This window comes from Malaclemys terrapin, chromosome 3 (assembly GCF_027887155.1).
Source record: "Malaclemys terrapin pileata isolate rMalTer1 chromosome 3, rMalTer1.hap1, whole genome shotgun sequence".
Classification (NCBI taxonomy): domain Eukaryota; kingdom Metazoa; phylum Chordata; order Testudines; family Emydidae; genus Malaclemys; species Malaclemys terrapin.
Genome location: NC_071507.1, coordinates 199722224 through 199749412, shown reverse-complemented (window position 1 = coordinate 199749412; position 27189 = coordinate 199722224). Strand labels below are relative to the sequence as shown.

The window sequence follows — 27189 nt, the reverse complement described above, 5'->3', positions numbered from 1 at the left end:
GGGCTTCAATCCTGCAAAACTCAATTGTTCCTCTGCACTTTCCAGGATTGGATCTGTAAATTACTCAGAGCTGGAGAGCCACCTGCCAAGTTTTGCTGCGCACTAGATATTATTTTCTAATTTCTACTATTCATTACTTTAGATGGGATATTTTCAGAAGAGCTCAGCATTGGCCAACTCTGCCCCTTCTGAAGCCAAGGAGAGAGCTCTGTTAAGACAAAGCTGCAGTTTTTCAATATACGTCCTATAGGTGACAAAATCATATGTGCAAACATGAAATGAGATATTTTAGCAGGAATAACTATTTAACTTGATTTAGTTCGGGACTGGTCCTGCTTTGAGCAGGGGGTTGGACTAGATGATCTCCTGAGGTCCCTTCCAACCCTGATATTCTTTGATTCTATGAACTTCCATTTTTTTTCAAGAAATATTATTTTCAATCTATAATCTGGTTGAGATAATGTTTTACTGGTCCACTGCTGTGGAAGCAGTGAACAGAGGACAGGCAAACAGAGGGAGTTTGCCTGGGAACCGTCCGAGAGGTGCTAAGGTGAGTGCTACATTAGGGGAGCTCTGTTGTGAGCTGGTGGGGTGAATATCCGAGTGTCTGTCTGCTGTGACCCTTTGTTTGACTGGAGCTAGTTGCAGGGACTGTTTGACCGTGTGTGTGTCTGAAAAGTGGGAATTGGGAGTGCTTTGTTCCAGGTGGGCCTTGAGTGGTTGATTGGAGGGAAGGCTTTGAGCCGGGCCAACTGCTTCGAGCCAGCAGCCTTATAAAAAAGCAGCCAGTTGTGAACCGAGTGAGCAGTGAACAGATTTCACTCCATGCATCTGAAGAAGTGGGTTTTTTACCCACAAAAGCTTATGCCCAAATAAATCTGTTAGTCTTTAAGGTGCCACCAGACTCCTTGTTTTTATGAGCAGAGGACAGGGAAACATAGGGAGTTTGCCTGGGGGGAGTTCCCGCAGAGGGGTGTTTTTTTTTTTTTTTTTTGCCTTTCAGGCTTCTGTGAGCAGTAAATACAACATCTGAAGAGGCTCTTAGAAGGAAGACATGAATAGTGAGTGATCAGCTGTTGTGACCTGCACAGGATGTGCCATGTTTGTCTTTCTCCCAGACGACAGAAGAGACTTCGTCTGCACGAAGGGCAAGCTGGTCTCCATATTGGAAGAGAAGGTTAAAGGTCTAGAGATCCAAATATCAACTCTGCCTTGCATCAGAGAAAAGGAAGATTTTCTGGATAGAAGTCAGCGTTTGGTACTGCAGGCACAGCATGCTGAAGAATCGGAGAGGGCAGTGCAGAACAGGGAAGAAAATTGGCAGCATGTGACCTCCACAAGAAGAAAGAGGGAATCCATGTGTCCCCAATGCAGATAGAGGTAAGAGACTGTTTTCAGGCTGTCTGCACAGGTACTATGGAGGAGAATGGTTTGGAAGAGTTATCTGAGGGAAGGGATCAGAAGGAGACCCCATCAGCCGGAAGGCATGAGATGCATTGTCCTAGGGATGGGGGTTCCATGACCACTGCTCCCAAGAGGAGGAGATGGGTGGTGGTGGTTGGGGACTCCCTCCTAAGGGGGATGGAGTCATTCATCTGCCGTCCAGACCGGGAAACTCGAGAAGTGTTCTGCTTGCCTGGAGCTAGAATTCAGGATGTGACTGAGTGTCTGCCAAGACTGATCAAGCCCCCGGACTGCTACCCCTTCCTACTTCTCCACATGGGCACCAACAATACTGCCAAGAATGACCTTGAGCAGGTCACTGCAGGCTATGTGGCTCTGGGAAGAAGGATAAAAGGAGTTTGAGGTGCAAGTCATGTTTGTGTCCATCCTCCCTGTTGAAGGAAAAAGTCCAGGTAGGGACCATCGAATTGTGGAGGTAAATGCATGGTTACACAGATGGTGTCGGAGAGAGGGGTTTGGATTCTTCAACCATGGGATGTTGTTCCAGGAAGAAGGATTGCTAGGAAGAGATGGGATCCACCTAACAAAGAGAGGGAAGAGCATCTTCGCAGGCAGGCTTGCTAACCTAGTGAGAAGGACTTTAAACTAGGTTCGCCGGGGAATGGTGACCTAAGCCCGGAGGTAAGTGGGGAAGTGGGATATTGGGAGGAAAGACAAGGAGAAGGGTGCAATAGGGGAGGCCTCCTGATTCATACTGAGAAAGTAGGGCAATTGGCTAGTTATCTTAGATGCCTGTACACAAATGCAAGAAGCCTGGGAAACAAGCAGGAAGAATTGAAAGTCCTGGCACAGTCAAGGAACTATGATGTGATTAGAATAACAGAGACTTGGTGGGGTAACTCACATCACTGGATCACTGTTGAGAGTCTTTGGGTTAAGTTTAGAGGCGAGAGCAACAAGAGTGATGTCATGGTGGGTGTCTGCTATAGACAACCAGACCAGGAGGATGAAGTAGACAAGGCTTTCTTCGGACAACTAACAGAAGTTTCCAGATCACAGGCCCTGGTTCTAATGGGGGACTTCAATCACCCTGACATCTGCTAGGAGAGAAATACAGCAGTGCACAGACAATCCAGGAAGTTTTTGGAGAGTGTTTGCGGGCAACTTCCTGGTGCAAGTGCTGGAGGAACCAACTAGGGGCAGAGCTTTTCTTGACCTGCTGCTCACAAACAGGGAGGAATTGGTAGGGGAAGTAGACGTGGGTGGCAACCTGGGCAGCAGTGACCATGAGATGGTTGAGTTCAGGATCCTACCAAAAGGAAGAAAGGAGAGCAGCAGAATATGGACCCTGGAGTTCAGAAAAGCAGACTTTGACTCCCTCAGGGAACTGATGGGCAGGGTCCCCTGGGAGGCTAGTATGAGGGGGCAAGGAGTCCAGGAAAGCTGGCTGTATTTTAAAACAGCCTTATAGAGGGCGCAGGAACAAACTATCCCGATGTGCAGAAAGAATAGCAAATATGGCAGGTGACCAGCTTGGCTTAACAGAGAAATCTTTAGGATCTGTCTACACAATTAATCTTGAGTGACCAGGATGGCTGGCAGCTGAATACCCTGACAAGGCAGAGGACCCATGCAGTACAGAACTCCTTTTCCAGACTGTGGTAGGAAGTAGCCCAGGGAAACCAGACTTTGGTCCGGTTTTGCAGTTGGAACCCAAGTCAGCATGTTTCGGTGGGATCCCTGCTGACCCACTGGTGGAGCCCTGCACCACTCTCAGGGCCCTGGCTGGGACCCGGTGGAGTATGGTGGGCCTGGGTCCCCCTATCTCCTGCAGTTGCCCTACCCCTGGGGTGGCTGCCTACCCACCTTAGGCCAAGAGGCCTGCATTTGTCTGCTGTGTGCCTAAGCCAGGAGGCCAGGCATTAGACTGCTTGCTGCCCTGCCCTGCCTGAGAGTGAGAGCTACCTAGACTGCTTTGCTGTTCTGCCCTACCCTGCCAAAGGGGCACTTGATTCACTAATTCCCTGATGCTGGGCAGTGCCCCAGTGATGTAGTGAGGCGCTGTGGCCTCCCATTGAGCCAGAGGAGGAGGGCCAATCGCTAACCCAGTACAACATCAGATATGTCCTTTAATGCTGGTCTACACTGGGGGGGGGGTGTCCACACGGCGCGGGATCGATGGCCGCGGCTCCCCCGTCAACTGTGCTACCGCCGCTCACTCTGGTGGAGTTCCGGAGTCGACGGTGAGCGCATTCGGGGATCGATATATCGCGTCTTAACGAGACCCGATATATCGATCCCGGATAAATCGATTGCTACTCGCCAATAGGCTTTGCGAACAGGGGCTGCTAACAGGGAGTTTCGCAAGGGAGTTCTCCAGGTGAAGGAGGAGCAATACAGCACCCTTTTGGGGTAAGTGACTGTCTGTAGTGTGTGTTTGTTTGTGTTTGAGGGGTACTTGCTGTGTGCTGAGCTTGTGTTTGTCAGTCTGTTTGTTTGTTTTGGTTGTTTGAAGGACCGTGTGCTGTGGCTGGCAGTTGGAAGCTGTGAGCTTCAAAGGAAGGTTTGAAAGCTAGAAGCCTCTGGTAAGTGGCTGAGCCTTAATCAGTGGGCGGGGCATTCATACAGGCCAGGGCTTTATAAAGCAGCGCACAAGCGACCAGGGAGCTTTGCAAACAGGGGCTGCTAACAGGGAGTTTCGCAAGGGAGTTTGGAAGGGAGCAGGAAGGGGGCGAGGGTCCCTTGCCGGTTCCATCTGTTTTCTCTTGATTCCCCTTAATACCTATAAAGCAACTACATTCTAACTGTTTGCTTAAACAACCCTTTCAGCTGACAGGGGGCTGCAGACGGGAGTTTGACAGAGGGAGGCTTACGATGGTTAGGAAGACCTGCAACACCTGTGCCAGCACTGCTACTGTCTCCTCCACCTGTGCCTGTAGCCAGACAGAGTGCCTAAGCATGGATGCCTCTACCCAGATCCTGGTGTGGTTTTGCAAAGACTGTAACTTGCAATTTCCACTTACTGATATCCAGGCTGGGGGGACCATCCAATGTGAAAGGTGCCTGCTGGTGGAATCTCTCAGGCAGCAGGTGGGAGAGCTACAGGAGGAGGTGGCTAGGTTGAGGAGCATCCGTATCCACGAGCAATTCCTCGACAGTGTCCATGTGGAGACAGCTGAGGTAGCTGTCCCAGTACACAGGACTGCTGATACACCACTGGTGGAGGAGGAGATGGCTCAGGGTGGACGCTGGCAGCTGGTTACTTCTGGCAGCAGGCAGTGCTCCACCCTTGCTCCGAACCCTCCTGCCGTGGTTATAGGTAACCGTTATGCTCTTCTTGATACAGGAAAGAAGGAATCACTCCCTACAGTAAAGGAGGAGAAGCCTCGTACCCCTAAGGCTGGGGAGTCTGCTGCCACCACTGCGAATAGGAAACGTAGGGTAGTGGTGGTCGGAGACTCTCTGCTGAGGGGGACGGAGGCGCCCATCTGTCGCCCTGACATTTCATCTCGGGAGGTATGCTGCCTGCCGGGGGCCCATATCCGAGACGTTACGGAGGCATTGTCGAGGATTATCCGGCCCTCTGACTACTACCCCATGCTACTCATCCATGTGGGCACAAATGATACTGCGCGGTGTGACACTGAGCGGATCAAGAGTGACTACAGGGCTCTGGGAGCACGGGTGAAGGAGTTTGGAGCGCAGGTGGTATTCTCTTCAATTCTTCCTGTCAAAGGTAGGGGCCCGGGCAGAGACAGATGCATCATGGAGGTGAATGCCTGGCTGCGAAGATGGTGTCGCCAGGAGGGCTTTGGCTTCCTAGACCACGGGATGCTATTCGAGGAAGGACTGCTAGGCAGAGATGGCGTTCACCTTTCGAGGAGAGGGAAGACCCTATTCGGACACAGACTGGCTAACCTAGTGAGGAGGGCTTTAAACTAGGTTCGACGGGGACAGGTGAGCAAAGCCCACAGGTAAGTGGGGAACATGGAGACCGGGGAAATGAGTCGGAAACAAGAGGGAGTGTGGGCTATATTGGCAGAGAGAAAGGAGAGTCAGGAAAAAACTGGGAGGAAAGATCAAACCAGTATCTTAGATGCCTATATACAAATGCGAGAAGTATGGGGAATAAGCAGGAAGAACTGGAAGTGCTAATAAATAAATACAACTATGACATTGTTGGCATCACTGAAACTTGGTGGGATAATACACATGATTGGAATGTTGGTGTGGATGGGTACAGCTTGCTCAGGAAGGATAGACAGGGGAAAAAGGGAGGAGGTGTTGCCTTATATATTAAAAATGTACACACTTGGACTGAGGTAGAGATGGACATAGGAGACGGAAGTGTTGAGAGTCTCTGGGTTAGGCTTAAAGGGGCAAAAAACAAGGGAGATGTCATGCTAGGCGTCTACTACAGGCCACCTAACCAGGTGGAAGAGGTGGATGAGGCTTTTTTCAAGCAACTAACAAAATCATCCAAAGCCCAAGATTTGGTGGTGATGGGGGACTTCAACTATCCGGATATATGTTGGGAAAATAACACAGCGGGGAACAGACTATCCAACAAATTCTTGGACTGCATTGGAGACAACTTTTTATTTCAGAAGGTTGAAAAAGCTACTAGGGGGGAAGCTGTTCTAGACTTGATTTTAACAAATAGGGAGGAACTCGTTGAGAATGTGAAAGTAGAAGGCAGCCTGGGTGAAAGTGATCATGAAATCATAGACTTTGCAATTCTAAGGAAGGGTAGAAGGGAGAACAGCAAAATAGAGACAATGGATTTCAGGAAGGCAGATTTTGGGAAGCTCAGAGAGCTGATAGGTAAGGTCCCATGGGAATCAAGACTGAGGGGAAAAACAACTGAGGAGAGTTGGCAGTTTTTCAAAGGGACACTATTAAGGGCCCAAAAGCAAGCTATTCCGCTGGTTAGGAAAGATAGAAAATGTGGCAAAAGACCACCTTGGCTTAACCACGAGATCTTGCACGATCTAAAAAATAAAAAGGAGTCATATAAAAAATGGAAACTAGGACAGATTACAAAGGATGAATATAGGCAAACAACACAGGAATGCAGGGGCAAGATTAGAAAGGCAAAGGCACAAAATGAGCTCAAACTAGCTACGGGAATAAAAGGAAACAAGAAGACTTTTTATCAATACATTAGAAGCAAGAGGAAGACCAAAGACAGGGTAGGCCCACTGCTTAGTGAAGAGGGAGAAACAGTAACAGGAAACTTGGAAATGGCAGAGATGCTTAATGACTTCTTTGTTTCGGTCTTCACCGAGAAGTCTGAAGCAATGCCTAACATAGTGAATGCTAATGGGAAGGGGGTAGGTTTAGCGGATAAAATAAAAAAAGAACAAGTTAAACATCACTTAGAAAAGTTAGATGCCTGCAAGTCACCCGGGCCTGATGAAATGCATCCTAGAATACTCAAGGAGCTAATAGAGGAGGTATCTGAGCCTCTAGCTATTATCTTTGGAAAGTCATGGGAGACGGGAGAGATTCCAGAAGACTGGAAAAGGGCAAATATAGTGCCCATCTATAAAAAGGGAAATAAAAACAACCCAGGTAACTACAGACCAGTTAGTTTAACTTCTGTGCCAGGGAAGATAATGGAGCAAGTAATTAAGGAAATCATCTGCCAACACTTGGAAGGTGGTAAGGTGATAGGGAATAGCCAGCATGGATTTGTGAAGAACAAATCATGTCAAACCAATCTGATAGCTTTCTTTGATAGGATAACGAGCCTTGTGGATAAGGGTGAAGCGGTGGATGTGGTATACCTAGACTTTAGTAAGGCATTTGATACGGTCTCGCATGATATTCTTATCGATAAACTAGGCAAATACAAATTAGATGGGGCTACTATAAGGTGGGTGCATAACTGGCTGGATAATCGTACTCAGAGAGTTGTTGTTAATGGTTCCCAATCCTGCTGGAAAGGCGTAACGAGTGGGGTACCGCAGGGGTCTGTTTTGGGACCGGCTCTGTTCAATATCTTCATCAACGACTTAGATATTGGCATAGAAAGTACGCTTATTAAGTTTGCGGATGATACCAAACTGGGAGGGATTGCAACTACTTTGGAGGACAGGGTCATAATTCAAAATGATCTGGACAAATTGGAGAAATGGTCTGAGTTAAACAGGATGAAGTTTAACAAAGACAAATGCAAAGTGCTCCACTTAGGAAGGAAAAATCAATTTCACACATACAGAATGGGAAAAGACTGTCTAGGAAGGAGTACGGCAGAAAGGGATCTAGGGGTTATAGTGGACCACAAGCTAAATATGAGTCAACAGTGTGATGCTGTTGCAAAAAAAGCAAACATGATTCTGGGATGCATTAACAGGTGTGTTGTGAGCAAGACACGAGAAGTCATTCTTCCGCTCTACTCTGCTCTGGTTAGGCCTCAGCTGGAGTATTGTGTCCAGTTCTGGGCGCCGCATTTTAAAAAAGATGTGGAGAAACTGGAAAGGGTCCAAAGAAGAGCAACAAGAATGATTAAAGGTCTTGAGAACATGACCTATGAAGGAAGGCTGAAAGAATTGGGTTTGTTTAGTTTGGAAAAGAGAAGACTGAGAGGGGACATGATAGCAGTTTTCAGGTATATAAAAGGGTGTCATAAGGAGGAGGGAGAGAACTTGTTCACCTTAGCCTCTAAGGATAGAACCAGAAACAATGGGTTTAAACTGCAGCAAGGGAGGTCTAGATTGGACATTAGGAAAAAGTTCCTAACTGTCAGGGTGGTTAAACACTGGAACAAATTGCCTAGGGAGGTTGTGGAATCTCCATCTCTGGAGATATTTAAGAGTAGGTTAGATAAATGTCTATTAGGGATGGTCTAGGCAGTATTTGGTCCTGCCATGCGGGCAGGGGACTGGACTCGATGACCTCTCGAGGTCCCTTCCAGTCCTATAATCTATGAATCATAATCTATGAATACGGCAGGTAGTGAAGATGTACCCTAAGGTTAACTTTAAATAAGGTCTTTTACACACAGCATCACCTAGTGCTGTACAGTAGAATACAGTTTAAGATTCTATTACAAGAGCCACAAAATGCCTGACACTGTGTTGTGATGCTTGCGTTGTTCTAACCCAGGGATATCTCATCATCACCTAGTGGCTCTCTGCAAGTCAACCTACACCAATAGCTCTGGGATTGATTTGGAGCTTCCTGTAATAATTTATGAATACTATAGGTTTATCTGAGTGTTGGAAGGGGGGTTACTGTATGAAAACAGGGTTATGTTAAGAAGAAATGACAGCTTGCAGCCAGAAAGGAGTACAGTGGCCTCAGATAGTCATCCCTCTACAAACACTTATGAGACGATACTTAGGAAGGAACAATCAATTGCACACAGGCAAAATAGGAAATGACTGACTATCAAGGAGTACACTGGAAAGGGATCTGGGGGCTATAATGGATTACAAGTTAAATATGAGTCAACAGTGTAACACTGTTGCAAAAAAACCAAACAACATTCTGGGATGTATTAGCAGGAGCGTTGTGAGCAGGACACGAGAAGTCATTCTTCTGCTCTACTCCGGGCTGATTAGGCCTCCACTGGAGTATTGTGTCCAGTTCTGGGTGCCACATTTCAGGAGAGATGGGGACAAATTGGAGAAAGTCCAGAGGAGAGCAACAAAAATGATTAAGGGTCTAGAAAACATGACCTCTAAGGGAAAAAATGAGTTTGTTTAATCTGGAGAATAGAAGACTGGGGGCGGTGGGCATGATAACGGTTTTCAAGGATCTAAAAGGTTGTTACAAGGAGGAGAGTGAAAAATTGTTCTTGTTAACCCCTGAGGATAGGACAAGAAGCAATGGGCTTAAATTGCAGCAACGGGGTTTAGGTTGGACATTAGGAAAAACTTCCTAACTGTTGGGGGTTTGAGCATGGGCCTGCTAAACCCAGGGTTGTGAGTTCAATCCTTGAGGGGCCGCTGGGGGGCAAAAATCTGTCTGGGGATTGGTCCTGCTTTGAGCAGGGGGTTGGACTAGATGACCTCCTGAGGTCCCTTCTAACCCGGATATTCTAGGATTCTATGGGGTGGTTAAGCAGTGGAATAAATTGCCTAGAGAGGTTGTGGAATCTCCGTCATTGGAGATTTTTAAGAGCAGGTTAGACAAACACCTGTCAGGAATGGTCTAGATAATCTTAGCATTGTTCCATTTGATTGTTTCATGCTCATGAGTAATTTAAAAGATCAGAACAACAATAGCCACAAATCAGACACACCGCTACTGTGAAGGAGATCTCATGTTTGTGAAATGGGAGGATTAACAAAACCATGTATGCCTTGTGCATTCCTGTCCCCAGGCAACCTCTCCTGGCACAGAATCTGGGTTTCCTGTTGCTTTCCTTAATAGAACCCTTACTGTAAAAGCGCTTTGATTGGGTTGAAACAAAGACATATGGCCAACAGTTGCTCTGCTTTGAGCAGTAACTCCAAAACAATAGACAGATACGCAGCTCTGTTGAAACCTCCATCTGCAATGTTCATCCTTGCTTAAATGCATAATGCTGTAACAAATGCATGGTCACTTAGGAATGGCCCCGTGCAGACCATGCAACTTCATGGCACAAGAAGGAGGAGGTGGGGAAGACAGAATTCAGGTCCTCCTTCTCTAGGAGCACACGCCTCTACCAGTGGAATTAAAGGAGAATCCATGTTAGCTGCCAGTAGCATAGGGACTAGAACTGGTTGTTATTTTTCATCAAAAATTTTTTTGGACCAAAATAAAAATTTTCCTGGAAATGTTTTGTTTGAGTCACTTTTTTCCAACGAAAACAAAAAAATTGGGTGGGTGGAGTTGGCCCTTCTCCGCCTTGTTCAGTGGGGAAAAAAAGGACAGAAGGGGCTGGGCAAGGGACAAAAACATTTATTTTTGTTCCCTTTAGGTTTGTCAACAAACATGAAAAATCTCATGACAAGTTCCAAATGAAATGAAAATATTCCGGTTCTTTTGAGAATTATTACCGAAAACCTTTCCCATGTTTCTCCCAGCTCTAACAGGGACCATGATGCACAGTTTAACATTTTTTATTTTGGACAGTAGAGGGCAGCAGTACACAACTAATTAGACTTTCACACTGCTAGCCGTGGGTTTTGAGTTCAGGACCTTCTGCTCCGAAACACACCGGCCACTTGATTAGCTGAAGGAGTTGCTCTGTTATCACACACTGGCTGTGTCCACACTAGGGTGATCAGACAGGAAGTGTGAAAAATTGGGATGGGTGTGTGTGTGTGTGTGTGTGTGGGGGGGGGTAATAGGCACCTATATAAGACAAAGCCCCAAATATTGGAACAGTCTCTATAAAATCAGGATATCTGGTCACTCTCGGGGTACAACTGCTGCACATGTAGACATACCTGAGATAGCTTTGATCTAGCTAGCTCCAGTCCCACAGCACTGAAGCCCAAGAACAGACTTCTGCATGGGTTAACTGCCGAGTAATTACCCAGGGTTTCAGGTGGGCTTGGACAGCCTCCACTCAAGATTGTGTTGCTGCAGCTTCACTGTTCCAGTCCCTGGGCTAGCTAGATGAAAGGTGGCTCGGGTACGTCGACACAAGTTGCAATCGCACCCCAGGACTGCAGTGTAGACATACTCTTACGGCAAGTCTAGACTGGAGGTTTTGCTCCTGCTTGAACACCAATGAACTCGAGTTAGCTAGCATGTTTGTTAAACAGTCCAGACGCTCCATGGTGTTTGCGGTTTACACTCGGCTGAGTCCTAGGCTAAATCACGAATGTTTGTGTCTTGGAACAAAATGTTTGCAGTGTGTCTAGACTAACCTTAATGGATGTGCTAGCCCCGCTGGCTATCAATTCATCCCAGTTAAAACAGGAGCAGAACCTTTGGTGAAGGCATACTGTTAAAGCAACACGCTCCCCTCCTGGCCACATGGCCTATTTAATCTCTGATAGAGTTCCCTGCCTAGGCATGGAGCTCCCTTTCCTACTAGTTGGAGTTCCATACAAGCAGGCAGAACATACTATCAGAGTCCAGCTCACACAAGAGGAGGATTATCAGAGACATCACTCCTATATGAACTGCAGGATTTCTCATATTCCAGTAGAGGGCGGTAGACCACACATGCATATGCTAATCACGTCCCTTCCCCTCCTTCCCTTCCAGCACAAGTGACAATAATGCTCAGGTTCAAGACAGGGTCACGTAGGGTCCAGCCAAAAACGGCGGGTGCATTTCTGTAATAATCCACAGCTGCATGCCACGCTCATTGACACTGCAGCCACCCACTCCCGCTAACAGCACATCACCACGTTAGACATCACACACACACACACACACACTGTACTTGTGTCTAGCAGCGATGAGCCAAATTCAACCCGGGGGCCAGGCCCCTGAAGTCAGGGAGTTCCACTGGCGATGAATGTGTCCCCATATTTTGCCATGCCTATAGTATACAGAAATCAAATGGTGTGGCTGGCTGTGAAATCCTGGAAGGATGGGCTCAGATCACAGCTATTTTTAGCTTTGCAGAAGCAGGACATACATTAACAGCGGCTTGGCTCACGTTCTGGAGTCACACAGCGGAGTGATGAGCGTCCTTCCCAGAGAATCACAGCCGGTTTAACCCTTGACGTCTTAGGGCAGCGGATAGCACCATCCAGAGCCCACTTGGATTTATCCCAGGGGTAGGCGACCTATGGCACGCATGCCGAAGAGTGAGAGTCTCTATCTCGTGACACAGATGGACACTTTCAAGTGCTCATGGGTAGAAAACAAAATCAGACACTTATGTTTAATTGACAAGAAAAGGTCTCCCTTGCCTGGACATATAAAAGCCTTGTAGAGATCTTGCCTTTAAAGAAAGCATTTGATGGCATCTCTTTCCCACCGTTCGTTTGGATGTAGCTGATCTTCCTCTCTTGCAAGCTACAGTGGCCAGTGTGTGCAGTTTATCTAAGTGACACAAATACAGCCAGAGGACCTGTACACCAGCCGAGTGAACAGCATCTGAGCTAAGAGAGGGTGTTGAATCCTGGGGTTTCGCCCAACAGGCTAGTGTTCACGCACAGTTAGCTGCAGAAATTGAGGCGGGGAGGTTAAGTGACTTGCCCAAAGCCACTTAGGGAGTCAGTATCAGAGCTGGGATGAGAACTCAGGAGATTCCCCAGCTCCCTTTCTCATGCTTAGATCAGTCCCCTCTCTCTTCTGAAGTGCCTGATCCAAATGACAATATGTCTTTACTTTTTTGCACAGGCCCTCTTACCTCCTGTTAACTGAACTGCCTTCCCAGCTCAGCCAAATACTCACTGCATGTAAACCCTCTGACTAATGGGGGAATTCTGTGTAGCTGACCATAGGAGTTTTGCATCCACATTGACGAGAGTAAATGCTTAGACAAGGTACATCCCTGAAACACTAATAAATTGCTGCGCACATTGACCTGACGTCACCACTAAATAATCTTCGCTTGCTCATGTCCTTTATGCACCTTCCACTGGCTTCACCCAGACAGAGTTTCTGCTTGGATAAGCAGAGGAGAGGAATTCTCTTACATCTGAAGTAAGGCCAGTTTAAATGACGTGAGTGGACTATTGATTTCCTGAATGAATGGATCTCCCTCCCCTGAAGAATGATAAACACCTCTGCTGTTTACTCTCTAAACACAGCTCCAAAATGCAAACTCAAGTCCTCTTCCAAGTGGCGTTAGCATCTGATTCCCCTCTGGTTAATGCCTCCTTTGGTCCTGCTGTCTGCGATGTGCAAGTGCAGACCATATAGGGTAGTGTGTGGGCTCTAGTTTAAAATTGCCACACTCCCAAGGCAATGGGGAATGCAGGGCATCCCCCCACAGAAATCCACTTTGCCAAATGGCTAGCTAGCTTAAGGCTGTGCGAGTCCATGGAAGTTACCCATTTCGTTTGCCTCAGGCCTAAAGGCTCTTCATCTCCCTCACCCCGGCCCTGCTTCAAGCAGAGACTTGAAAGATATCCCTTTGCGTTAGGCTGATGACAGAAATCAGCTTGTCCCTAGAAGCCATGACGAATGGGATCCTCTGTCCTTTTAACCTAGAGGGCTGCCAACCCCTCTTGTCACCAGTAATGTAATTTGACAAAGATTTCATTGTTCAGCGCTTAGCGGAGAGTAGCGGCATGCAAAGCAGCTTTGAAGCAGCTACTCTGTTCTGGGTAGGTTTGTAGATACAGAGCACTGAACGTGCTATAAATACCTAGAACGGATTACACCTCTCTGAAGAGCTTTGTTTATTAAAAGTGCAAAGGGACAGGTAAGTGAGAATTACCAGCAGAACTGGCTGGATTATAGTAATGCATTTATTCCAGGATTTCCCTCCATCAAATATATTATTCATGATCTTTGACCAGTTCTATTGGAGGTCAAATAATATTCAAATGAATTATGCACAGCCATTTCCTCCCAATCAATCCTAGAGTAAGTGATTTACCAATACATTTTCATTCAACCAGTTCTAATGATCAATATTTAGCAGATGGGTCAGTCTAGCAAAAGGTGAAAGCCCAGATCATCAAGGGATTTAGGCACCTGACTCCTGTTGCGATCAATGGGAGTTAGGTGCCCAAGTGTCTTGCCCATGGCTACACAGCAAGGTAGAGAGAGCGGTGGATAGAACCCAGAATGAGATCGGAGTGTAATTTTTCAAACAAGACTTTGGTCTGGGCCAAAATGGCAGAGTCAGGGATGCCAAAACCTTTCAGGCATGTCTGTCGATTTTGCCCAGGTGTTCGTTCCAAACTCCCCCAAATGGGCAAATGTCAAAATGGTTCGTTCTGACATTTTCAAAACAAAAGGTCTCAATTTGTTTGGTGTAAGACGCTTTTTATTTCAAAATGGCCTTTCCATTTTATTTTGAGAAATTAAAGAAAAAGGAGGTTGACCCAAAATGTTTTGTTTGTCCGGAAATGAAACATTTTTCAACTTTTTGATTCACCCAAAAGGGTGTGTTTTCAGGCTCACCCGAAATTTTTTTTGTTTCCCCCTTTTTGAAATTGTGTTCACATTGAACAATCCATTATTGACCCAACTCCACCCAAGAGTCCTGACTCCTATTTATTATTGTCCTTTATCTTTACGGTAGTAACTAGAGGCTTCAGTTGAGATCAGGGTCGCATTGCGTGAGGCATTGTTCATACACAATAAGAGACAGTCCTCGCCGTAAAGAGCTTACAGTCTGAATAGACAAGGACAGACAAAGAGTGAGAGAAAGGAAATGTTGTTATTCCTATCTAAAAGAAGGGGAACTGAGGCACAGAGAGATGACATGACTTGTCCAAGATCACACAGTGGGGGTCTACGTCAGAGCCAGCGACTGAACCAAGCTCCGCTGGGTAACTCTCCTGCTCTAATTATTATAGGACACCTGGAATCAGAATAGGGTTTCTAGTGTCATACCTGGGGCACAGACAGGCCCAGGCCCGCCCTGGAAGATAGATTACATTTGTGTCCAACCATTTGCTCAGTATTACACCGAAGGGGGTCGTGTGCGGTCTCTGTCCAGAGTTAAAAAACAGCTGATTGTCAGGGTCATTGCGAGATGTTTATATGGGCAATAGTTTATGAGATATGGGAATATTAGGTTGCAAAGCAGTTCGTTAGACTGGACAAGGAATAACCTTGGGTGAAAGATACCTTATTAGACAAGAAAGTAACTTTTTTTTAATAAGTATCAGCTATAATTTGCATCTTACGTTTTGCTTTTACCTGTGACCTTATGTTTCCAAACCCTTATATTTGCTTTTATTTGAATTTTGGTCTTAAGCTCTGCCAAGTAAATGTGGACTTGGTTTTACTAATAGACACATCTAAATGCCTTGTGTCAAACAGAGCGTTGGACTGAGGTGAAATCAGCAAACCGGGGTGCACTGTTTCCCTGGAGGCAGCAGATCTGCGTACATTGCAGGGGTCCAGAAGATAAAGGGCGGGATGCTCGAGAGCAACAATGTGAGAGGGTGTGAATTGCTAGCCTGCAGAGGGAAAGAATTCAAGGGGCCTGGAGCGGAGTGCTGTTGCCAACAGCTGGTGGCGGGGGAGAGTGCCCCCTGGTGGTCTCAGACAGGGTTCCCTCCCACTGGAGTGATGGCGGTACTGATTCACCCCAGACACCTGGGGTAACCCAGAACACAATACCAGTGCTGTCCCACTTGGGGTTTGGGCTGCTGACAGACAGTCACACAGGCTCCATAAAAGCTAATTCAGCGAGTTCAGGAGTCCTATCAAAGTCCCCAAACCCCCCTTCTTATTTATACAGGACAGACGAGATGAACACACTTTGTGGTAATTGATCAGCTACTCTAGGAGCCTCACTGGATTTTCTTGTCTCTTTCATCAAAATTATCAAGGTGACAATCTGCTCCCAGGTTCTTTCTGCTTCTAAATCATGCTGCTTTCCATAGCCACCTCCGCCGCCATCTCACTGGATGTGATCTATGGTCACATGTGATTTGCCCAGTGGCACAGTTTAGCTTATCCATTGCTCCCAATGTCCCTTTCCAGGTTCTGTGATTCAGGGTGACTCATCAGAGCCGGAGGTGACAATGATTTACCCGCCTAAGGATCAGGTGTAATAGAATTGGGATTCCCTGGAGTCACAGGTTTGAATCCTGGCAGGGATAACTCAGCTGAGATAATAAATTGCCCGGGACTCGGCTTATCCATGTATTCGGGGAATGAGACCTTAAAAAACAAGATTCTGCATGGCAAGGCACTTCCAGGGTTTTGTCCAATATATCCCCATTGCTGAATGCTGCCAGCCGCCCCTTCACTCTGTGGGTGGGTGTATCTCAGCGGGGCATGGAGGTCAACACCGCAGTTTATAAAGCAGTTGGGGGCGGTAGATGTTATGTAAAAACAAGACATTATGTGTGTGGCTGCTTGCAGGAAAATTAACAAACAGCTTCCGTGCCACCCCACGCACGCAGAACATTCACCCAACTTCACCTTTCAAGCTGAAATTTTCCAGGCACGGTCTCTGCCCAAAGGGAAACGTTGAACAAAATCTCGTCCACCACCAGAGCTATGGGAGGGCAAGAAGGATGTGAGCCGAGAAGAACTCAAGCCATGCGTTCTTCATCAGAGCTACAGTAGTCTGAAATGTGAAACTTGGCCTGGGCATGGTCCCAGACAGGGACTCGTGCTTTGGCTTGGTTGGGGGAAAAAAATGAGTTTGAATTGACAAAGATATGGCTATCTGGATACTACCCGCAGAGCACGAGCAGTAGGCAAGAGCACGGGGCCAAATCCTTGAGCCAGCATGAAGCCTGAGTAATGGAGCGGTTTTCCTAGGCTACTGGGTTTCTCTGTGGGAGGTGGGACTACAGCCACTTCTAAATCCAGAGCCCAATGGTCGGGCTCTGTCCTGACATTCAAAGCCCTCCATGGGATTGGCCATGGCTACCTCAGCTCCTCCCTCCATCACCATGAATTCCTGTGACAGCCCTGGTCCTCTGGGGCATGAAATTGTTGACCAACAAGGGGAGGCTCATGAGTGTAGGAGGCAGACTTTTCTTCCCCAGGAGCTGGAGTTAGAGTATTGAATGTATTCCTGCAAGAGGCAAGCATGAACATAGAACTAACCACCTTCAGAATGAACATTTCTTAGGCTCGACCTGGCCTCAGTTATTCCTTTCCACACAGCTCCCCCAGTCCCTTTCACACGCATACACCGACACTCTACACCCACTGTGTCACGGGGGCACATAATGAAAACAGGTGAAACTTTTCAAAAGTTCATTGAAACTTTGTTTAACTTGGTTCCCAAGTGGCCAATAGCCCCTCCAATCATTAACATAAGCAAAACCAAACACAGCTCCCATGAACCAGTCCAGTTCTTCTACAGGCTGGGAAGGAAGAAAGAGAGAGGTTGTTATTGTTACTTTTCCTTACAGCAGTGGTCCTCAAACTTTTCACATCGCATCCCCCCTTTACCCTGTCTGCACTCCCACCCGAGAAGACACAGGGTCGGGAACTGGGGCCGGGAGCGAGGCCGCGGCTCTCAGGCAGGGTGGGATGTGGACAAGGTTAAGGGGGTTGAGTCTGTGGCCAAGCCAGGGGGTGACGCCAGGGCCACAGCTGGGGGCAGGGCTGGGAGTGGAGCCGCGGCCGGGAGCCAGGGCCATGACTGGGCTGGAGCAGAACTGGGGACAGAGCGGGGCTCGATGGCACACCCCACAGATTGGGGACCACTGTCTTACAGATATTTGAAGACACTCAGATACTACAATGTTTGAGGGTGTGTGTGTGTGTGATATAAATAGGTAGCTCACAGATAGATGCTAACTGAGCTGAGGAGATTCGCTGGGACAGGAACTCAGACACCAACTCATTTTATAAAGGCCACCAAAGAGCCTTGACGCTCCATCAACCAAGCGGGGTTGGATCGGAACCAGTACCGGAGCTGTGAAAGCCTTGTTATTCCTACCAGTCGCTCAGCCACCCAGCGCCGCACGTCTCTCCGGGACTTTAGAATGGGGTGGGCAAACTTTTTGGCTCGAGGGCCACATCGGGGTTGCGCAACTGTATGGAGGGCTGGGTAGGGAAGACTGTGCCTCCCCAAACAGCCTAGCACGTGCCCCCTATCCGCCCCCTCCCACTTTCTGCCCCCTGTCTTCCCTCCTCAGAACCCCCAACCCATCCAACCTTGTCCTTGTCTCCTGACCCCCGCACCCTATCCAACCCCTCCACTCCCTGTCCCCTGGCTGCCCCGACCTCTATCCACACCCCCACACCCTGACAGCCCCCCTGGGGCTCCCATCCCCTATCCAACCGCCCTCTGCTCCTCGTCCCCTAACCACCCCCTCCCAGGACCCCCCACCCCTAACTGCCCCCCGGGTTCCCACCTCCTTATCCAACCCCCCCCCATCCCCTGACTGCCCTCCCGACCCCATCCACACCCCCGCCCCCTGACAGGCCCCCCGGGATTCCCACTCCCAACCCTCCTTGTTCCCCATCCCCTGACCGCCCCCCCAGAACCTCCACCCCATCCAACTGCCACCTCCTCCCCGACTGCCCCCCAGGATCTCCCACTTCCTTACCCAACTCCCCCTCCCCCCCGCTCCCTGCTCCCTTACTAGCAGCAGGAGCTCACAGCCGAGACACCCGGCCAGAGCCAGCTATGCTTCCCACACTGCCCAGCGGGAGCGGCGGGCCAGAGTGTGGCCCGCGTGGCTACGGGGGAGGGGGGTAGTGGGAGAGGGGCTGGGGACTAGGCTCCCCGGCTGGAAGCTCAGAGGCCGGGCAGGACGGTCCTGTGGGCCAGATGTGGCCCGCGGGCGGTAGTTTGCCCACATCTGCTTTAGAATGTGAAGCGCTTACAACCTAAATCGACCAGCCAGACAAACGGTGGGAGGGGAAACGGAGGCGCAGAGACATGGGATCCTTTGCCCACAATCGCACAGCAGGTCAGCGTCAGAGCTGGGAATAGTCCAGTCCAGTGTCAGATCCCCCAGACTGCACTGCCTCCACTGGGTCATAGCCCCATCCTATTATGTAAAAGCCATGGGGAAAAAACACTAAACGTGGAGAAGAGGTGAAACTATTTTTCCCGTTGAAATAGAAACAATGACTAAAGTAACCAATCGCTTACTCTTGTGGATACACGCAACGCCCTATTGTAGCTAAAGGTACGTCTACACTGCAGTAAAAACCCCGCGGCACCGAGTCGCAGCGCCTGGGTCGATTGACTTGGTTCGTGGGGCTAAAAATAGCAGTGTAGACAATCAGGCTTGGGCTGAAACCCAGGCTCAGACCCTCCCCCTCATGGCGTCACGGAGCCTGGGCTCCAGCCCAAGCCGGAACGTCCACACTGCAAGTTTTAGCTCCACGGCCCGAGCCCTGTGAGCTCACATCAGCTGACCCAGGCCAGTGGCAGCCGCACCACGCATCCTTTATTGCTGTGTAAACATACCCTAAACGCTCTCCATTTAAGCTTTACTACGAGCGAGCGCATGCAGCCAAACCAAGAGGGAATTCAAGCGATCTGTCTCACTTCATCTTCTCCACGCCGCTTGCCGTGACAGAAACAAGTATTCCCTTGAATTATTTGCGTCCGATCATTGCGTCCACGCACGCATGATATGGAATGCAAACAACGGCACGAGTAACATCATATTTACAGTGGAGAGCAACGACGTTAGTTACTGATCAACTCAAGTGCTGCTGTCGTTTTTTGATAATGGGAAAGGAATGTGGTTACATACAAACAAGCAATCTGATTCTGAGCTTTCCATGGCTTTATGCCATTTAAACTGCCTTGACTTCAACAGAACAACACAGATTTACACCAGCTGAGGGAGCTGGCCCTATATATACTATTCAAATGTGCATTAGGCCGGATTCTGATCTTACTCTAGCTTAACACAAATGTAACTCTATTGACTCCAGTGGCTTGCACTCCTGACTTACACCCATGTGAGCAAGATCAGAACCAGGTCCTCTGTCTATACTGTAGATGTGTTAAATACCCACACATGCAGTCTGCGTTTAAAAAGTCAGCAAGATGTGAATGCAACAACGTTCCCTCGGATGACTGCTTGCATTGATTCAACATCATCAGCCCCTTCTGAATTGGAAATCTGCTATTGAAAGCTGAAGCCAGTCTGATCTGGAGCCCGGGAGTCCCAGCTCCCAGGACAAGGCTTCCACCATTAGACATCACTTCCTTCACAGTACGTGCAATTCTTCACAAAGAAATCCCAACAGCTAAATGCATCCAAACAAGATCTGTCTGACAAACCAGTGAGTGAACATTTGTGGTGGCGGAAAGCATTTATTTGGGCTGGAAATAGATTTCACTTTGAATTACCCATGCAGTTATTTGAGGTGCTCAGATACCACGGAGAAAGACAATCTTATATCTACCTAAGCAGATTAAAAAAATAAACGACATGGAAAAGTGCGACATATATATAATTAAACTTACGATTCCATTCAATGATAGTCTGTGCTTCCCAAACACAGGGAGGAATCATCAAGCCTTAACTACCTGCCTGAGCCTGGCTTGAGATGAATGCACAGGACAAGAAAGAAAAGGAACTTGTCAGACTATCCTGGAGCCACCTCTCTAACCCCTCTGCTTTCAGCCCTCGCTGTCAGCATTCTCTCCCCACTGTCAGATGCATCAAAGGTGAAACCATCTCCAGCACAGCAAAAAAATGAAAGCATTCAGGTCCCTTACTCCCAAGCTGAGTCATTAGGAACTTCCTGCCACTCTTCCAGTTCCACTTTAATGAGCGGAGGGAGAGCGGGGGATGATTTTGTTATGTGCGAGAGATGAAACCCTGCCATTCAGTGGCTTCAACAGGAAACTCTGCCCCCCCCCCCCCCCCCGCCCCAACTTCCCATCACCTTAATGAAAACATTTTGCGAGGGCAGCTTAACCTGCCTAAAAGAAACGCGGCAACGGAAGGTCCTGCTCCTGGTTAGCTCCCGCAGAGCCAGACTAATGAGCTCGTGGAACACAACGAACAATAGCTGGCTTCAGAAATGAATCAGAGCACGGAAGACTCAGAGTTCCTAAAAGGCGGGTGGATCTTATTGGCAGGCCCTATGCTTGTTCGTACCCTACAGCCTTCAGCCTAGGGTCAGGCTGGGGCCCAGGCCAGTGATTTGAAGGAGCACGTTAGGGTGTGGCCAGAGTGTACTTCGGTCTGGCTTATGTGGATATTCAAAGTTGCGATGAGCACAGTCCGTAGGGCTGCACTGCTTTACCCAAGGGGGACCCAGAATCCTGGAGGTGCAACAGCAGCGTAAAGCCCATTAACCTGTTGCTCGTTCCTTGCCTTGGGGTCCCAATGCCAGATTGGGTGGCTGCAGAATCAATCAGGGGGTCACAAAGCAGGGATCGGGCTACAGGTGGGGAGTGAGAGAGGACAGAAGAACTCCCATGAAACACAGAATTCATTTCCGTGCTAGCGTCCTCAGCAGGGAAGGAGGAGAGAGCTCGAATACCCATGCAGGATGCAACTCGTAGCAATGACTCTGGTTGGATTGCCTGCCGAACCTCTGGATCTAAAAGCATGAGACTCTATTGCTCGAGCTAGAAAACAGCTAAATTCAGACTGGAAATAAGGTGCACATTTTTAACCGTGAGGGTAATTAACCACAGGAACAATTTGCCAAGGGTTCTGGTGGCTTCACCATCACTGGCAATTTTTAAGTCAAAACTGGCTGTTTTTCTAAAAGGCCTGTCCTAGTTCAAACAGGAATTAATTCAGGGAAGTTCTCCGGCCTGTGTTATTCAGGACGTCAGGGTAGGTGATCACAGTGGACCCTTCTTACTGTATAATCTATGACCAGCTCGGTTAGTTTTTAGGCATTAGCAGATTCATAAACCTCAGTCACTAGGGGGAGACAAAGTGCTGCACAGTATCTCTGTGGGCGACATACAAAAGGAACTGTTTCTAAATAGAACGCTCTCCAATATTACCAATGAGATGTCAGAAATCGCTGTAGGCCAGGGGGTTGTCTAGTGGTGCCAAGACAGGCCTGGAAGCCAGGAGCTCCTAGCTTCTAATCCCAGCTTTACCAGTGCTTTGTGGTGTAGTGCAAGTTACTTCACTTGACAGCTTCCATTTCTCCGCTGGAAAGAGTACTTTACAACTAGCACTGCCTGGACATTTTTCAACACGACTTTTGGAAAATGTCAGTTCATCGAAACTGAAACCTCCTGTGGGAACGTGTCCATTTTCACACATTTTTCCTTTTGGGGGGGGGGGGGAAACCTGGAAAAAGAAATTTCAAGAATGGCGGAACATCCCGTTTGGGCATATTCCGAAGGAAAACCTTTGATTTTCATTTCCAAAGGATTTTGTCCTTTTGAAATGTTAGTTCATTTTTAGTTTTAAAAAGTTTCAGATAATTTAAACGTTGGAAATCAAACTGAAACATTGTTTGGATTGTCGGTTCCTGAACATTTGAGATGTTTTGACTTTGTGGTCTCCATTCGAGAAGGGACAGTTTTTTTAAACTCTTGAAAATTCTTGTGGGGCAGGAAATGTTTTCCTCAATTCACAACACCCCTGAAAGGTAGGTAAGCCTGCAAAGTTCCTCGGGAAAGAATAGTCCCATGCAAGTAATAACAGCTAGTCAGGCCCTGGTATATCTCTTGGGAGGTTTTCCTTGAACGTCTCAGAGCACAGTCAGTCCTGGGGGTTACTTGTGTTATGCTAAGACACAATGAAGTGGCAAGGCATTGGGAGACATGTAGGTGGCAAAGTACAATACAAATAAAAATTACACGTCCTATTCTCCATCATCTCCAGTCAGTGAAACACTGACGGTGCCTGCAGCACACTGTCCAAACCATTCACAGTTGACTCTGCCTTGAAGGGACGCTGTCAAGTAGTTTTAGGTTTATAATTCAGGTGATAAAAATTTTATGCAATTTCATATGACCAGAACGTTTTTTGTGATTGGTCTAAAATACAGAATAAATGAAGAAGTCGTGGATTAACCCTTTGTTCCCTTGGACCAAGAGTATACAGGGGCTTTCCCCTTTCCCTGTGAACCCACTCCACCTAAGGGCATGGAATAAAAACCCACTCCACCCCCCACAGCTGCCTCGGTGCTGCATTTAATTCAGCCAACAGGAAAACAACAAGAAAATGCATTGGATACAGCGTCTGAGTGATCACTGAGCCACGCTCTGGGCCACGAGGAAAGACCAAATGCAACTCCGAACGCTTATGTGCCATTCCTTGCTCCGCCACTGACTCAGTGTGTGTGACCTTGGGCAAGTCACTTAAGTATTTTGTGCTTCAGTTTCTTCACCTGTAAAATGCGGCTAGTGACACTTAGCTATGCTAAGCACTTTAGGATCTATGAGTACAAGTGCTAGATATGGACTTAGAATCATAGAAGATTAGGTAGGAAGAGACCTCAGGAGGTCATCTAATCCAAACCCCTGCTCAAAGCAGGACCAACACCAATTAAATCATCCCAGCCAAGGCTTTGTCAAGCCAGGCCTTAAAAACCTCTAAGGATGGAGATTCCACCACCTCCCTAAGTAACCCATTCCAGTGCTTCACCACCCTCCCAGGCCTGGTCTATACTAGGATTTTACATCTGAATAGTTACTTCTCTCAGGGGTGTGAAAAATCCACACCTAGCGCCGGTGGAGACCGCACTAGGTCGACAGAAGAATACTTCCATCAACCTAGCTACCTCCTCTCGGGGAGGTGGATTGCCTATGCCAATGGAAGAACCCCTGCCATTGCACACGTAGCATCTACACTGTAGTGTCAAAAGTGTAGACATTCCCTCAAATATTATCAAATCAAAATGAAACTGCAAATATTGAATGAGAAATCACCTGTATATCCTCTCTCACTCTCTTTGGATTTTGAGATGTTGCCCTCAATTAACTGTTGCCAGGCCCTGGGCTCATCTATACCCACAGGTAATTACGTTTACTGGAATAAAAATATTTGTTGTTTGATTTACAAGCTCCAGTGTGGTATTGTGAACCTAAACTCAAAAGTCTATTGCTTGTGCATGTGAGTCGGAGAGTCAAAATTACTAGTCTCGTCTCACTGTCCAGAACAAGTGAAATGCAGAAAATAAACCACATCAATGATGAAAGTAAATGTGACCTATATGGACAAGAATATAAGTCACTAAAAGGCAAATATCAGAGGGGTAGCCGTGTTAGTCTGGAATCTGTAAAAAGCGACAGAGTCCTGTGGCACCTTATAGACTAACAGACGTATTGGAGCATAAGCTTTCGTGGTTGAATACCCACTTCGTCAGACCCATGTGGTGGAAATCAACCTCCCTGGACACACAATAGCAGATTTAAAGGTAGCCATCCTGCAGCAAAAAAACTTCAGGACCAGAATCCAAAGAGAAACTGCTGAACTTCAGTTCATTTGCAAATTTGACACCATCAGCTCAAGATTAAACAAAGACTATGAATGGTTAGCCAACTACAAAAGCAGTTTCTCCTCCCTTGGTTTTCACACCTCAACTTCTAGAAGAGGGCCTCATCCTCCCTGATTGAACTGAACTCGTTATCTCCAGACTGATTCTTGCCTGCATATTTATACCTGCCTCTGGTAATTTCCACCACATGCGTCTGATGAAGTGGGTATCCACCCATGAAAGCTTATGCTCCAATACATCTGTTAGTCTATAAGGTGCCACAGGACTCTTTGTTGCTTTTTAAAAGGCAAATGCTATACACGTAGCATGGGTGTTACATTTTGGTCTTATATAAGCTCAACATATTGACTGATTCATAGATTTTAAGGCCAGAAGGAACTATTGTGATCTTCTAGTCTGACCTCCTCTATAACACAGACCATGAATTATTTTTTGCTTAAGTTCAATGGCTTGTGGTTGAACTAGAAAAGGTATTTTAGAAAAATCATGCAATCTCGATTTAACGATTTCCAGTGATGGAGAATCCACCACCACCTTTGGTAAGTTGTTCCAATGGATAATTACCCTCACTGTTAAAAATGTACACCTTATTTCTAGTCTGCATTTGTCGAGCTTCAGCTTCCAGCCATTAGATCTTGTTAGACCTTTGCCTGGTAGGTTGGAGAGCCCTCTATTATCAGATTTCTGTTCTCCATTCAGGTACTTGTAGACTATGATCAAGTCACCCCTTTGTCTTCTCTTTGATAAGCTAAATAGATAGAGCTTCTTGGCACTATCACTACAAGGCATATTTTCCAGTCCTTGACTCATTCTTCTGGCTCTTCCCCGAACCCTCTTCAATATTTCAACATCCGTCTCCAGGTGTGGCCCCCAGAACTGGACATGGTATTCCAGTAGTGGTTGCACTAATGCCAAATACAAAAGTAACATAACCTCCCTATTCCTATTCAATATTCCTGTTTACATGTCCAAGGATTGCATTATCCTTTTCGGCACTGCATCACACTAGGAATTCATGTTCAGCCATTATCCACCATGACCCTCAAGTCTCTTTCAGAGTCACTTCTCCCCAGGATAGAATCTCCCATCCTGTAAGTATGGCCTACATTCTTTGTTCCTGGAGGTATATATTTACATTTGATTTGTGAATTAATATGAGAGTGACTCTGTTGATATATATTAAAATAAAAACCAGGCATATAAAGGTTAATGAACCTTCACACACAGGGATTTAAAAAACTATTTCAATTCACAACGTGGTGTGTTGTTAACCACACAAATAATGGAATATTTTTAAATCTATGGGGCCAGATTCTGGTCTCACTTACATCTGAGTAACACTGGTTTAACTCGATTGGCTCTGCTGGATTTACTCACAATTCACACTCTGGCAAGTGAAATCAGACTCGGTCACGTGGTTTTTATTTTGATGGCATCTCATTCAAATGCTGCAGATGAGCTTTGATATTTCAGACTAGCCTGTAATAATAATAGAAAAACAAGTGGAGGGCCAGATTCCAATCTCAGTTATATCCGTGTAAATCTGGAATAACTTGAGTTTCATGCAATTACTTTGAATACACACCAGCATAACTGATCAGAATCTGCCCTGTTGCATTTAGGGTAAGAAGAAGCTGATCTGTGTATGATCCTCTGGTTGTTAATAAAGGGGGCTGTGAAGATGCATGAAGAGGGGAGGGATAGCTCAGTGGTTTGAGCATTGGCCCGTTAAACGCAGCGTTGTGAGTTCAATCCTTAAGGGGGCCACTTAGGGATCTGGGGCAAAATCAGTACTTGGTCCTGCTAGTGAAGGCAGAGGGCTGGACTTGATGACCTTTCAAGGTCCCTCCAGTTCTAGGAGATAGGATATCTCCAATATTAGACTCTTGATGTTTGACAACAGAGGAAAGAAATGGATGTAGAAGGAAAAGAAAGTAGCATATACAGAGGACTGTGAAAGGTATAAACCCCACACTGGAAATGAAGGAGTTAAGGAGCAGTTCTGGGCCCAGGCTAGGCCACCTCCCTTTCCCCCCCATCACCTGCAGAGCCAACTCCAGCTAGAGGAGGAGCTTAAAAAGGGAGTTAGACAGTTCAGAAGGGGGCCATGCAGAGGAGAAGACAGACATTGGACCTATCCTGAATGCTCCTGAACAAGGGTACAGCAGAAGCCTTCGCTTTGCCATTTTATGTTAGGACATGTCAACACTACAAACTTTTGCTGATGCAAGTTATGTCGGCATAAAGCTGCCCCAGGTAGTATATCGCTCGTGTGCATGCATGCTGGTGCTTGCGTCGCTGCTGCATGGACTCACCAGGAGAGCTCATTTCGCTGCTCAGTGCAATGAACCATGGGTAGGTATCCCAGTGTGCAACTCACCACTGTCCAGTGCACTGTCTTTTGGGAAGTTTTGACAATGCATGGTGGGGCAGAAACAAGTCATTCAGGTGTGATTGGGACTGTGGGATCATGTTTTTCATAGATTCATAGATTCTAGGACTGGAAGGGACCTCAAGAGGTCATCGAGTCTAGTCCCCTGCCCGCATGGCAGGACCAAATACTGTCTAGACCATCCCTCTAACCTACTCTTAAATATCTCCAGAGATGGAGATTCCACAACCTCCCTAGGCAATTTATTCCAGTGTTTACCCACCCTGACAGTTAGGAACTTTTTCCTAATGTCCAATCTAGACCTCCCTTGCTGCAGTTTAAGCCCATTGCTTCTTGTTCTATCCTTAGAGGCTAAGGTGAACAAGTTTTCTCCCTCCTCCTTATGACACCCTTTTAGAAATCTGAAAACTGCTATCGTGTCCCCTCTCAGTCTTCTCTTTTCCAAACTAAACAAACCCAATTCTTTCAGCCTTCCTTTATAGGTCATGTTCTCA

The 27189-nt window shown here is 47.2% G+C and overlaps 1 protein-coding gene across 1 annotated transcript in view; it reads right to left on the bottom strand.

Annotated features, from left to right (window-relative positions):
* XKR6 (XK related 6) overlaps positions 1-27189 on the bottom strand; it is a 319540-nt gene that overhangs the window by 47599 nt on the left and 244752 nt on the right. The window lies entirely within an intron of this gene.